Raw genomic sequence first — 15,422 nt, forward strand, 5'->3', positions numbered from 1 at the left:
AGATACTTATATTCAACAAGGGATGAACTGGGAGGTAAAAAGAATAGTTACTGGCTTAAATAAATTATAAAATACAATTTGTAGTTCTTAATCTCTTAACAAAATAGTCCCAGGGAGATAAAGTACAACATAGGGAATATAGTTAATAATATTGTAATAACTATGTATGGTACCAGGTGAGTACTTGAAATATTAGGGGACCACTTTATAAAGTACATGATTGTCTAATCAGTATTCTGTAGATTTGAAACTAATACAAAATATTGCATGTAAACTATAATTGAAAAAAAATTAGTAGTGGACAAAACAGTTTATAGAGTACAGACAGGTACATGTTGTCAGGCCTCGCACTCTGATTGTGTTTACTGGGGTTGATTTCTTAGACAGCTAGTCTCCTACTAGAGGCCCGGTGCACGAATTCATGCACTGGTGGGGTCCCTTGGCCTGGCCTGTGCCCTCTTGCAATCCAGGACCCCTTAGGGGGTGTCAGACTGCCAGTTTAGGACCGATCCCTGCAGGCCAGGTCAAGGGACCCCATCGGTGCACAAATGCATGCAACCAGGCCTCTAGTATGCCTATAAGATTTTTGGTTAATCTCTTCCCACCCTCTCCCTTCCCCCCTTCCCTCTGAGATTCATTAGTCTGTTCCATGTTTTCATGCCTGTGCATTGAGCATCTGCTCCCTGGTGGTCAGTGCTTGTCATAGCTAACAGTCGAACAGTCGAATGGTTGCTTAGGCTTTTATATATATAGATGCTCTTTGTTCCACTCACAATATTCTTATCTCTGCCCTCTAATATAGCACCTCTTACCTTTAAAAAATGCAGCTTAGAGAAAAAATGATTGGTCAGAAGAAGATCTCCATTTCCTTTTATCTTAGATTGTGTAACTCCCTTAAAACCATTTTGGGTTTCTTATGTATCACATTACAATCTGCTCTATTAGTAAAAATGCACATCCACAATTATTTTTGAGATAGTCTTCTCCCACTAGACTTATCAGGGCTGTTTTAAAGTTAGGCTTCTATAGAAACATGCCATAAAGATTCTCAGAAACAGATTCATTTATTAACCATAACTTTAAATCTTTTAGAGAGATTAACAAAGAATTATATAGCCACACCTTTGATTGAATTTTTAATATTAGACCACTTCTTAAAAAACAAACCATGAAATAGTTTTATTTTCCCATTTAAAAAGTCTTGCATTACATTCTCACTAAATTTTGTTTGTAAATTGAACACATTACTATATGCAGCAAAAGTAGCCAGTTGACACTTCCTGATAATTTCCTTAGCCAGGTTTGCAAATTCATTAGGAATATTTTTCTCCTCTAGTTAACTCAGATGACAGTTTGGTACTGCTACATTAAACACATAATCTGTTTTCCATCTTCCAAAAGCAGTTTCCTTAGAACTTAACTAGACTCTATACATTTTTGTCACCAGTTTACAAGACTTTGATAATAATTTTCTCACCTCTTTTTCTTCTACCTATTGCCCTATCTGAAACCCCCCAATTCATGAACTAGATTTTTGTATGAAAACAGCCCATCTCTAGGTATCTATTTCTATATCAGTTAGCCTTTGTTGTTCTACAAAGCACCCATAATTAATAAATATAAAACAGCAACTATTCAGCCTGGCTGGTGTGGCTCAGTTGGTTGAGCATCTTTCCATGCACCAAGAGGTTGCCTGATTGATTCCAGGTCAGGGCACATGCCCAGGTTGTGGGCTCCATCCCCAGTAAGGGGCGTGCAGAAGGTAGCCAATCACTGTTTTCTCTCATCCATATTTCTCTCCCTATCTATCTCTCTCTGAAATCAATAAAAGCATATCTAAAAACAAAACAAAGACCCCCAGCAACTATTCAATCTACTCATGATTGTCTTGATCAGAAATTTAGGCTGTGCTTAGCTGGGTAGGTCTTCTGCTGGTGTCACCTGGGTTCCCTTACGCAGCTGCAGTCATTGGTATCTCAACTGTGGGTAATCTAAGATGTTGTCACTCATGCACCTGTTTATAGCCCCTGCAGATCAGCCTGGGCTTCTTCATGTGGAGGCAGAAGAATTTTCAAGATCAAGAGAGCATAAGCTTCAGTGCACAGTTGCTTGTCACACCTCTGTGCAGTGTACTTCAGGCTTGCTTATGTCTCATTGATCAAGGCTCAGCACATGTCCACACCCAGAGTCAGTGAGGAAGGGAGCCTCACAAGGGTGTGGACAGGGCGAGCAGAATTCATCGGTGGCCATTATTCTAACATACACCGAGAAGTATTTCTTGACAGCCTGAGACTATGCTATAGTGCCTCATTTTCTACTCTTTGAATCCAGAACTTCTCCTTTAAAACACTTAATTGATTGTATAATTTGTTATTTAACTTCTGACTTCCCAGCAAAACGTATGCTCCTGGGGACAGAGATTATATCTTGTTCGCTGCTCTATCTTTAGCACAAAGTGAATGTTTGTGCATGGTAAGCACTTAAGTGTTTGATGAATGAGTGATCGAATAAAAATAATCCTAAGGGAAGCTCTACAGTCTTCTCAGTTTATTTTCCTTTAGGATCTAACATATCTGAGCTTAGTTGCACATTAATTTGTTTCCTTATTTATTACCTGTGTGCCCTTGTAGAGTTGCATGGTGTTGGGAACCTCACCCATTATGTTTATTTTTTAAAAATGCCTGCAAACACTATACAACAATAAGTATTTAGAAATACAGAGAGAATGAAAGCAATTTAAAATATATTCAATAAAATTAAATATTAACTTATTAATATGAGACAAAATATAGTATATATAGAAATAGGTTGATGGTATAAATATCTTCTATATATATATAAAAGCCTAATATGCTAAGTGTCTGACCGTTTGACCAGTCGCTATGGCGCACACTGACCACCAGGAGATAGACGTGCCGATCGGTAGGTTAGCTTGCTGCTGGGGTACGGCAGATCGGGACTGGGTGAGATGGGCTGGACATGCCCTTGAGCCCCCCCCTGCCCTCCCCACGGTCCCTCCCTGGCCCAGGTCATGCACTGGTGGGGTCCCTAGGCCTGGCCTGTGCCCTCTCACAATCCGGGACCCCTCGGGATGTCGGAGAGCCAGTTTTGGTCCAATCCTCACAGGCCAGGCTGAGGGACCCCCACAGTTGCACGAATCCGTGCACCAGGCCTCTAGTATTAATATAATATACTCACTCTCCATTCTGACCAGGTGGTAGGATCAAAACTCATAGGCCACTCAAATAAGCAAGCCAAGACTGAAACAGGTAGGGTCTCTCTTGGTACCTGAGCCAGACATTTATTTTTCTGGAAACAAGTTTCATTAAAAGAGATGGGGATTAAAGAGGTGGGAAAACGGCCCTGGGGTGGAGTCACAGTGGGAGAAGCATTCCTAATTCCTTGGGTCTTAGGAGGAACATGGGTACAGACCACAACAGATAGGAAGCGAAGGGGGAGCTTGCATCATTTTGCAACATTGACAGAGAAGCAGGCCTTTCCTCTATTCCCTAACACCTCTCCAATGGGGACATGGCCATATGAATTCTCTTGCCAACATCCAGGATACTCAGCCAGGGTGACCCTATAGGAACCTGGAAGCTAAGTGACCTATGAGAACAAGGAAGAGTTAATACATTATAAGCCGGAACACAGATTCCAGGGATTTACTATCATAATTTTACATTCATTTGTGCTTGTATTTATTGACTAGAGGCCTGGTGCATGAAAATTGTGCACTAAAGGGGTCCTTCAGCCCAGCCTGCACCCTCTCGCAGTCCGGGAGCCCTTGGGGGATGTCCAACTGCCAGAGGCGGGAGAGGCTTCCGCTACCGCCGCTGCACCTGCCAGCCTTGAGCCTGGCTTCTGGCTGAGCAGCGCTCCCCCTGTGGGAGCGCACTGACCACCAGGGGGCAGCTCCTGCATTGAGCATCTGCCCCCTGGTGGTCAGTGAGCATCATAGTGACCCGTCGTTCTGCTGTTCTTTCAATTTGCATATTAGCCTTTTATTATATAGGATGTTATTAAAATTTTAGCTGAATACTTATTGCTATACTATTATAGATGTCTAAGCTGTGTTGAGGAACCAGCACCTAATCTCCACTGTGGTGAGTGAGACACAAGGTATTATTTTTGATGACTAAGGATGAAAAAGGACTTCCCCATTTTTCATTGCATTGACAATCCCCTGACCGTGTCCACAGGATATGAAACTGTCCTCCAGGGCCTGGGCAGCCTCAGCCCAAATCTAATGAAGCTTCTGGCCTGGATGACAGAGCCGCTGGGAGGCCAGTGACTAAGTCCATGCAAACACTCCAGGAGGATGTTTATCTCCATCTAGTCCAGGGATTCTCAGCCTGTCCTGCAAACCTCAGCCTACCTGTGTAAGCCTTTGGACTGACCTAGCTGTGGGTTTCATCCCTGGTTGTGGTGCATACAGGAGGCAATTGAGTGATGTTTCTTCTCACATTGATGTTTCTCTCTCTCTCTCCCTCCCTCCCTTCCTCTTTCCTTTCCTCCCTCTCTTTCTAAATATCAATAACATATCCTCATGTGAGGATTAAAAAGTAATAATCAGGTTCTAATACATTGGCCAATTTCCAAAGCTCTTTAATGATAAGACTTGTGCTAACACTTATCGGGGTCCCAGGATGCACCGGTGTCTGTGCTAGGTACGTGCACAGATATCTGCTAACTTACACTCGCCATCAGGGTGTGTACAGGTGTTATCTCCATCTTGCAGAGAAGTGGAGGCTCAAAGCAGTTCAGGAATACCCTTACGGTGGACAGAATGTGAAACCGTTCATTCATGTCGCTCATTCCGAGTGTCTATTATATTCCAGGCCCTAAATCGGGCCTGTCCTTGAAGGCCATTATTTTGCTTCCACCATCTGAACTCCTTCTGCCAGTGCAGTCTAGCTTCCAGAAAGGAGGCGAGGAGGGATGTGAAAAGGGAAAGTAGACCTCAGGATGTGAGAGACAAACACCCAGGTCCATCCCAGCCCTTCCGCACTGCTGCCTCCATGGTGCCCAGACCCTCACCTCTGTGACCCAGGCTGGTGTTTTTTCCACCAACATCTCCCTTGAAAGGATAACAAAAGTGTTTTCACTGGTGCTGTTGTCATGTGATCAAAGCATAGCTCAGGAAATGGGGTCCCTCGAAAGCTGTTTATCTAAAATCTCCTATTTCACCGGTTGGCACATTTTAAGAGAACATTCTGCACCTTCTCTCCCAAGGGCAAATATTTCAGTTACCTGTGTCCTGAGAGCCAGGCTGAGGCCACACATACTCTGCTCAGGAAAAGAAAACATCAGAGCAGTTTCCTTCGTGCTCGCATGCACTGCCCCCACCCCCATCTCTGCTCAGAAATCCCGAGAGAGTCTCTCACAGGAAGCTGGAGTGGGTCAGGCAGCGAAGAAGTAAAGACAAAAAGTTATAAAACCAGACTTAGGTGGGAGTGTTTTTTTATTAGTGATAAAAAACAGTCCCTTTTTCTGGGTTATTCAGATGAGCTCCGAGTATATATTTACCTTTTCAGCTAATGGGTCTGTTCAGGGAGTCCAGGGCTCCCAGACAGCCCAGCTGATGGATCACTTTTTGCTTCCCCCCGTCCCAGGGTAGGCCTGGGCGAAATTATTTGGCATGGGGAGCCTGTTTCCTGTGGCATGTATGAGGAAAAACATTGGTCTTAGTGCCAGAGCGATGGGTGTGAGGGACCTCCCAGCTCTAGCCCTCTGAAATGATTTAATAGTCATATCGTCAGTGTTCCCGGAGAAAGACGGATGCTGGGGTCTGTAGCCCTCCCCTCCCCTGAGGTCTGAATGGAGTACTTTGTTCTTTGGTGGTTTCAGGGAGGGCTATGTTCACACCACCCACATCCCTAACACACACAAAGCACACACAAACACACACGTAAAATTCACATAGATGAGTAAATGAAACAAATACATATGGACACACTACACTGACACTTTTGAGGGTGGAGGCCAGCCCTTATTCATATTTGTGTTCTCACATTGCCTAGCAATGCCTGGCATCGAGCAGATGATTAATACATACTTTTTGGATGAATACATGCATAATTATCACTGGAACCATTTATTTAGCACTTAATAGGTGCCAGGTGTTGAAGGAAAACTTCAACATGCTCTGATTTAACCCTTGCAGCAGACTATGACATCTGGCACGGTCCCTCTCCCCATTTCACAGAGAGGAGAAGTGAGGCTTAGACAGGCCAAGTGGTTTGTCCAAGGTTACACAGCTGCTCCGTGCTAGCAAGAGACATCTGACCCCAGAGTCTATGCTCCTAACATATTCCTCTACAAACTCATGCACCCAAAGTATAAGTCAGAAACACGTCTATAAATGTCTTATATCAACAACAGCCGTTCCATCACCAGGGTGGCGAAAATCAACCTGGAGGCCTTAGCTGTGCTGTGTCTCTGTCTCAGACATTTCTTCCTTGTCCTTCCTCCCTGTCCCCAGTTGTCAGAAACTCAGGGGAGGCATCCGTTTCAGAGTGAAGGCTCTGCATTTCAGATGGTGGGGAATGAACCTTGGATTTAGCTGCCTTCCAGCAGCACAAATATTTTCCCGAAGAGTAAACTGGCAAGTTCCTGACTGTCCACTTTCTCACACTGCCAGAACAAATGGTCACAGACCTAGCATTTTAACACAATGCTCATTCATTATCCTGCAGTCTTGTAGGTCAGGAGTTCTGGGCAGGTGGAGTTGGGCTCTACCCAGGGTATCACAAAGCTAAAATGAAGGTCTGGGCCAGCTGGACTCTTTTCTGAAGACTTTGGGAGACAGAACTCACTTTCAGGCTCATTCAGGTGTTGGCAGAATTCAGTTCCTTGCAGGTGTGGGATGGAGGTCCCGCTTCCTTGCTGGCTTTCAGCCAGGAACTGTTGTTTGCTCTTAGAAGCTGCCCACATTCCTTCTCATGTGGCCCCTTCCACCTTCAAACAGGCCAGAGCGTGTCAGTTCCTTTTCATGCTGGGAATCCTTCTGACTTTCTCTTCTGCAACCTGCTAAAGAAGCCTCCTTCCTTTAAGGCAGTGGTGGGGAGCTTTTTTTTTTTTTTTTTGGTCAAGCGCCATTTGAATATTTATAACATCATTTGCAGGCCATACAAAATTATCAACTTAAAAATTAGCCTGCTATATTTGGTCAAACATTTAATTAACTCACCCTAGTGACTTGGCAGAGCCCGGCCAAATGATTTCTGTGGTCTTATATGGCCTGTGGGCCGGATGTTCCCCACCCCTGCTTTAAAGGCTCATGTGATTAGATTGGAACCACCTAGATAACCTCCCTTGAAGGTTAACACCATTACTGGAGGATTAGGGATGGGATCTTGGGGGCCATTCCTAGAAATTCTCCTTGCCATACTTTCCTGGATTGTAACTGAGGGCAAAGATAGGAGAAAGGTTGATATGGTAGGCAAAGAGCACACTTAGGTAACGGGCAAAGCAGAAGGAAGGAATTGCATCATTTCTTCAAAAACAAGTCAAAGCACATCAGGGCAGAGCCAAGGATTTAAAAGGTGGCACTTAGTAGGCTCTTGATAATGTGACTCTGAGCACCTGCTGTTCAAATGAACCACAAAGCTGCAAAGAAGGAAACCACACCTTCCTTGGTTACATAAGGATGATTCACACCTGTGGACTCCTTTCTGGGTTCCAGGCACTGTTCCAAGAGCTTTACTTGTATTCATTCATTCTATCTTCAGATAAGTGTGTGATATTAGGGTATTATTATCCCCATTTTACAGATGAAGAACAACTAGATTAAGGAAATCGCTAAACATTGTGCAGCTGGTGAATGTGATAGACAGGCTGTGAGAGCAGACAACCCAGCTCCTGAGACGGTTTTTAACCATTGCACTGGACATACCTGGTGTGGTAGCCGTTTCGAGCACCAATCATGGGAGAAAGGACTAAGCAAAAACTGGAACATCAAATAGGGGACTGCGGCTCTGTGACGTGGGCTAAGGCCACTAGATGTCAGAGTGGTATGATGGGGAGAGCCTGGGGTTTGGTGTTAGAAGAGCTGGTGTCATGTTGCAGCCACGAAAGTCTTGAAGGTTGTGACCTTGGGCAAGTCATTTCAATTCTCTGAGCCTCTGTCCCCTCATTTACAAAATGGGGAAAGAAACATCTCAGTCATTATAGGAGTGTCATGTGGTTCACTGGTGTGCAAACATCATGTTAATGTGTTTTGTACATCGAAGACAGTGTTTTTATCTGATATTTGTTTGCTGTTTCTTCCAGACCCCAGGGGTGATGTGCTGCTAAGATGAATAGCCTTCTAAGGTAAGAACATTTTTTTATATCTTTAGGCCTCGGTTCTTGCTCACCCATAAGTTTCATGTTAATTCTTAAAGAACTACCATTCATTCCAACTTTTTCTTTAGTTTGCCTTTGTCTGTATTTCCCTTCACACGTGAAGCGGCTGCTAGGAGTCGATGACCTTGAGGAATTCCACTGCAGATTAGTAGAGGGCATTTTCATTTCAATATATGGAGATTTGTGATAGGAATTGGTTCAAACCATTACGGAGACCAGGAAGTCCCACGACCTGCTACCTGCAGGCTGCAGGCCGAGGACATTCCCAGTCCACAGCCCTGACAACCAAGGGAGCCAGGAGGGCCAGGAAAGGCTGAAGGAAGTCACTGGGGCTCTTCGTTTTCTCTGTAGATGAATAGAAGGTACAGTCAACTGATGAACTGGAGAACTCAAGGAGAAAGGTGATGGTTAGAAACAGAAGCGTTGGGAAAAAGAAAGGAAGCTGAGTAGACACGACAGTGGGGAAAAGCATGTAGTGAGAATAGAGCCACAGTTGCCTAATAATTATTCACCTTACTAACTATAGATAAGAGGTTTTCTTCCCCTGGGAAACGAAGATGAAACAAGACAGTAATAAGATAAGATGCTAAGATGCCTTGATGGGTCCTTTATTCAGAAAAGAAATACATTTTGAGAACAGACCAAGGACAGGACACGCTTTGTTTTGGTTGATGTGCCCAGACCCTGACCCTCTCTGGGAGTTTTCTCAGGAACACTGACCATTCTCTGGTCCCAGGAATGGGCTGAGCTGTTTGTAGCATCATAGATTAGCCATCTTGTTATCAGACATTGAGCTCCTGAAGGCTGGACTGCAGACTCTACCCTCCCTTTTCCATGTTACACTTGCAGCTCCCAGGTGCACATAGCTATCTTCTTCCTCATGTGTAAATAACCAGCCAGCTAGCAAGGGGGGTCAGAGCAGATTTTCATGGATGACCTGCTGCTCTCTCCTACTGCTGGCAGTATTGGAACAAACGCTCATATATGATTCAACCCTGTCTCTGTTTAATTGGCTCAAGTAGTGACAGGTAGCCCAAACCTCTTGGTTGTCCGGTTACAGACACATGTTCAAAAAACATTTAGAGACTGGCAAAGATTGAAAATCATAAATTTGTTAAATTAGCATGATTGCATGAGTTTCATCCAGTAGGTTGGAGTAGGGGCGCAGAAGCAACAAATCCCCAGTGTTTGCTTGAGGTTCAGAAAGAAACAAATATTTATTAAACAGCTACAGTTCATCCATCTATTTTTACAAAAATGTCTATTGAATACCTGCTATGTTCCAGACACTGTTCTAGGAATTGTGGATGGGACACTAAGACAGACTAATCTTTCCTGTGGCAAGAAACAGAATTGTAAAGAGGCATCTGAAAATTACAAATTGAGATTTATGTCATCAACTCTATGGTATATGTATATATTAACATCTAGATATGTGCATATATGTAGATACTGATGTTTACATGCATATATGTCTGTATTGATATATATGTGTGTATCTCTAGAAACACATTGAATTATCATACTGGCTTGTGAACCAGTGTTCACTCATTTTATTAATGAGGCTCAGAGAGGTTAAAGATCTATCTCAGTCACACACATAACAGTCAGAGTCAAGATTTGAACCCAGGTGCTATAATCCCGGCCAGAGCTCTTTCTGTGGTTTCCATCTATACTACTGAGCTCCTTGGCAGGGCGGAGAGGTGGGAGGTGAGAGGGAAAGGGATAGGTTGGTGTCGATGAGAGTGGACCAGAAATGACCAACCGAAAGGGAAAGGAGATCATGAAGCCAGAAAAGGGAGGGAGTTCTTGACTTGGAAAACAGGGAAAGGGGGTCAAGGGTCTGCAATTTTCCTGGAGGATGGGCAGGATGTTGCCAGAAGGAGGGCGATGCGGGTGACGCGGGTAGCTGTGGTCTGGTCCAGTGTTCTCCTGGAAAAGTGTGGCTTGGCATCCTCTTGTGAGCTTCTACTTTAAGATGGTGTTGGTCTTTCCTTGACGAGGCTATTGTCTTATTCCTGCTAAGTTTTGGTGCCCATCACAGAGGAGCACGCACTAGGGCCTCCATACATTGTGAACTAAATGGGTTAATTCAGATATTTATAATGCACCTCGCTAAGGGTGAGTGCTCTAGACTATGGCAAGAGTTCCATTGTCATTGTTATTGCTATTGTTGTTGCTTTTTCCCTGCAAGTAAGCTTATGACTTAAAAAAAACCAAAGCAAGTCCTATATTTATTTGCAGGGAGGGCCTCTGGTGGTTTATTTACCTGTGGAGGAGGCAATTTCCTAGGCTCTAAGGCATATACAATTAGAGAAAAGAAAATCCCTTTGTTGATAATAAAACTCTTGATGAGGCATTTGATGAATACACTGGAGATCCTTTAATGAGCCCAAACCGCAGCCTCCTCAGTTTTGCTTCCTCTGACTTCAAGGAAGAGCAGTCTTGTCTCTTTTTTCCTCAAAGATCTTCATGCTAACATTCCAACTCACTCAGCATCACCTGAGTCAGCACATCATTGCAAATGACAGTCTAGTTCAGTGAACAAGCAAAATGGTTTATTTATAAGCCTCTTTCCCAACTGGGATCCTGGGAAAACTGCTGTCCTCAGAAGTAAATAAAGGTCAGGATGCCTTACTATATGCTCAGTGCAAAGTCTAGCGATGGTTGCTTCATGATGGGTGATACTGCAAACTCTGAATTATTCCTGGACATGTTGGCATAAAATTCTAGGGGAGACTGTGCCATGTTGACCCCCTTCACTCAGCAATTTTTGTATCTGCTGCCCCAATTGTAGGTGACACTCTTACATGGACTGTTATAATGGCTTCTTATCTGGTTTCTGTCTTCAAGTTCTCTGCCCACCCCCACTCCCTCTGTTCACCCAAGAAAGATCTATATTCCTTAATCAATTCCTACCACATCAGCACCTCTCCATAAAGCTTAGAGCATCCAATTAAAACCTATCCATTACTGTTTGCCATGTGGTGGACAATGTACATCATCATTTTGGTCTGTTTGCATTTTATACTTCAGTACTTAGAACTTTTGAAATCTATATAACTGGCACAAAAATGTCATTAGGAACATAGGTTGAATAAAGAAATTATATCCTTTTATCTTCAATATCACTTCATCAGGTATTATTTACCTGTTTCAGGAACTTGAAGTTAATAATGGTTCAGTAAATTGCCAAGATTATAGGAAAGAACCCAGGTTTAAAACCCAAACCTAGCTGATTTCAGAGCTCACTTGTTAAACTAAGATTCAATGCTGGCTCAAAATGACATGTAAGCAACTTCTCTACATAACTTGACAATAAGTTCAGCCCTTCATCTGCTCAAAATTTCCAGAATTATCAACTGGCTATTATCAACATGCCTCACATGTTGGTCCTCACTTTATTAAAATCCTACTTATCCTTCAAGTCCCATTCATCCCCCACCTCCTTTCAAAAACCAATGCAGATGGTCTCTATGGTAGATTCCCCTTTAAATTCCTGCCACAGACTCACCCAAGACTTATATGACTTATACTTCAATGCTAATTATTAGCATGCTAAGTGGATCACTTGTAAAGGAGTGAGAGTTTTGAATTTTACTTTCCCCAAAGGGTCTGATAAAGTACTGGGCACCAGAAAGGGTCTTAGCAAATGCTCTATTTAATATTAAATTTGATATCAACCCTGTCAAATCCAAGTTTCTCCCATCACAGTAGTGAAAGGCTATTTACCAGAAAATACTTTCTCCAGTTGGAGAAAATGTCACACGCCAGAGAGCAGGTTGGCCCAGACCCAAGGAGCAAGGTTCCTCATTGTCTAGATGGAGACTGAGAAAACGAGTTTTTTTTCTTATGAATCTGGGCCTTACTCCCAGGCTCCCCTCATTTCTGAAATCATGCTTCCAGGAGCACAAAGTGTACACATGCCTCCCTGATCCCCAACACACACATGCACTTGCCCATTCCATGGAACTTCACTACACCCAGCCTCTGGAGCCAGAATCTGAACGTGGGGGTGACATGGAGAACCACAGAAGTTCAGCTTCCAGAATGGGTTCTGTGCCGCTGGAAAACAAGGCTGGAGAGCCTTTCTTCCAAGAGAGAGGACAGGGATATTTTTGGTGCATTGATTGGAAATTATCAAATAGAATCCTAAATGCCGAGGCCTGAAAACCCATCTCATCTCCACGATTCTTTCCTTCCTGTTCAAGGCTGGCAGAATTGAAAGCTGGGATAACACCAAGGTATTTTTAGCAGTCTATATTGATTTTTTTTGTCCTTGGAAGCTACTGTTTTCGATTATAACCCCCAAAACAACAAATGAAAAAAGCCAGCTGCGGCAAAATCTCATTTAAGGCAGCAGCATAATGATCATGATATTACAATAATCATATGTTGGGCAGTATCTGAAGTTGCAATGCTTGGATCTTCTGGCATAAAGACTCTCTCTGGAATGCTTTGCTGCCTGCATAATGCCTCTGACTGAGTGTCCTGTAACAAAACTATTAGGTCAATAGACATTTTAAGATGCGGCGCACTTACCTGCTGGCAAAGCATCAGCAGCACAAGAGAGGGCTAGTCAATATCAATAACTGCCATTGGTTAAACAGTAGGAAAAAGCTGAAAATATGGACACTCGTTAGAATTCTTTTTTACTATCTAGATGTTCTAGCTGTCAATCACATCGCCATCCATGGACTGAAGTGACTGGCCTTAAACCTTTGCTGCCCTGGACCTGTGGAATACCAGGGACCAGACTAGCTAGATTTTATGACTTTGTTTGTTCTAGTAAAATACTGAGCCTGACAACCTGTTGTCTTTTTCTCATAGATACATCAGCCAGCAAAGCTCTATTTGTGTCCCTGCCTAAAACACCGTAACATCCTGTCCCTGGCTTTTCATTTACTGTCTTTTTGTGTAGGTGGAAATATTTTCTTCTCCTCCTAGAGTTTCTGCCTGGGTCCATAAAATAGACTCTTTGCCTTGTTCTCTTGGAAGTAGCCCTGACCCTTCTCTCTCTTCCTGCTCTCTCATTTCTCCCCATGGAAGGAGGAGCTTGTAGAGGATTCTGAAATTGGTAAGGGATTAAATATGCATTGCCCGGGCTTCTTTACTCATTTATTTTGCAGAGTAGCTTGTTATTGAAACTCATACATTCTTGGTGACTCCAGGCTATATGTTATGGAGCAGCCTGTGTTCCATAGGGCTGTCTGTTACTCAGGAATTATATTACAAACCTTGATTATCATAATCACTCCAGCTACAGTCTTCAACCCAGTTTATTCCATAGTGGACAGGTAATTTTGATCTCCACCTAACTGGTTTCAGGGTCGATCCTTATTATAAAATGCATTTAACTGTCACACTTGTGAATTGCTGTTCACTCTGATTTTACAGCTCAGAGGCTCAGAGAGGTTAAATATGGTATTAACTTCTCCTTGTCCCACAGCTACAAAGTCAGAGCCAAGATTTGAACCCAGGTGCAAGGACCCCAGGGTCATATTGATGATGTATAGCTTAATTCTGTTTCTAAAGATCTTTAGGGAATAAGCTGTCCTATCCTTGCTATTGAATTATTTCAAAGTTTAGCAACTCAAACTCTTAGAAAATATTACATCTTCTCTATCCCCTTATGTTCCAGGGGAATAGGAAGTGCAGCTATAAAGGGTGGAACATATAGGGAATGTATATCATTTATTGTCTAAACTTAGATGCTTTTGAAAGTGAAAGGGGCACTATTACAATTATCCCAATATAACAGGTTCAGGGTCTCTGGGAAAATGGAATGCATGTAAATACGGCAGTATTGTGAAGGTAGTCAGACCGGTTTTATACCAGAGAGAAATCTGGGAGCAACAAAGTAGAGGCCAAAGGCTGATCTTATTCTAAGATCAGTAGCTTAGAACAAAAGGGGATATATATGGGACATTAACCCTTATTCAAATATTATTGCTGCCTACTATGTGCCAAGCTGTGTTCTGCATCCTAAGGTCACAGAATCCCTATCCTCAGGCAGCCTCACTGTCTCTAAGAGGACATTGGATATGCCATCTCTTTGTCTTCCAGTGATGAAAGCTGGTGGGGAAGGAGGAGAGGGGTGGGGAGGGCAGATCTGAACATGAACTTGTTCTCCCTGATTTCCAGGTTCTGCTCTCACAGGTGCGTCTACCCAGGTACTTTCTAATTGCAGGTAAAAGTGATGCGGGGAGATGCCCCTGCCTGGTCTTCTGTTCCCTGAGCTAGGAGCACATTTGTTTTTCTTCAGTGTCTTGGGTTTGGTGGTTAACAAGCATAGCGTATTACACATGTGTGTTCAAGGGGACTTGGGAGCCAGGTATTGTATCCCTCTCCATTGCTGGGTTATGGTGTGAGGCTGTGTCTGTGTTAGAGTCAGGAAGAGTTGGCTTTGAAGTCTAGCTCTCCTGCACATTGGCTCTAGCTTGCTAATCCTCAGCTCTGTCTTCTATAAAATGGGAATGACAAGGTCTCCCTCTTAATAGTATCATGAAGATTTCGTGAGATAATGCACATAAAGCCCACAGCACACTGTCCAACACAAAAGCATGATTTGGCAGAAAACGGTAGCTCTGATTAGCCCTTTTCTGGTTGCTGTTTTTCCTTGGCATCCTGACTTCGCTCTCCAGAGTGCACCAATCTATGGGCCCCAGACTTGCAGAGCCTGCCGGGCCCATAGTATCTGAACCTCTTGTTTCAAAGATGGCAAAATTGAGGGGTAGAGGGGTTGATGCCTGTCCTAGGTCACACAGCTTGTTAAAGTATTAATCAAGGAGTAGAAAGCAGACTTTCTGATTACCACTCCAGTGATTATGCTGACCTCATCTTATTTCCAAAGGCTCCCAAAGGAGCTGTTCTGTCCTAAAGTCTCAGGCCCCCAAGGAGTGCCTTACTGACTGACGATGAGCATGGGTGCCCTGGGCTAGGGGGGGTCAGCAGCTCTCAGCTACTGGATTCCCTCGAACACTTGAATTTCATTAATCTGGATAGAACCGTATTCAGGACTAAGATTCCAAGTGTAAAACCTCTTTCACCTCTTCTCCTACCAACCATGAGTC

The 15,422-nt window shown here is 43.4% G+C and overlaps 1 long non-coding RNA gene across 1 annotated transcript in view; it reads left to right on the forward strand.

Moving 5' to 3' along the window:
• Positions 1-15,422, forward strand: part of LOC118670596 — a 471,897-nt gene that overhangs the window by 96,375 nt on the left and 360,100 nt on the right. The window contains exon 2 of the long non-coding RNA XR_004972399.1: positions 8,275-8,316. This is a non-coding gene — a long non-coding RNA (uncharacterized LOC118670596). The remainder of the gene's footprint in view (positions 1-8,274; positions 8,317-15,422) is intronic.

The sequence above is a fragment of the Myotis myotis genome, unplaced genomic scaffold (genome assembly GCF_014108235.1).
Source record: "Myotis myotis isolate mMyoMyo1 unplaced genomic scaffold, mMyoMyo1.p scaffold_m19_p_16, whole genome shotgun sequence".
Lineage (NCBI taxonomy): Eukaryota > Metazoa > Chordata > Mammalia > Chiroptera > Vespertilionidae > Myotis > Myotis myotis.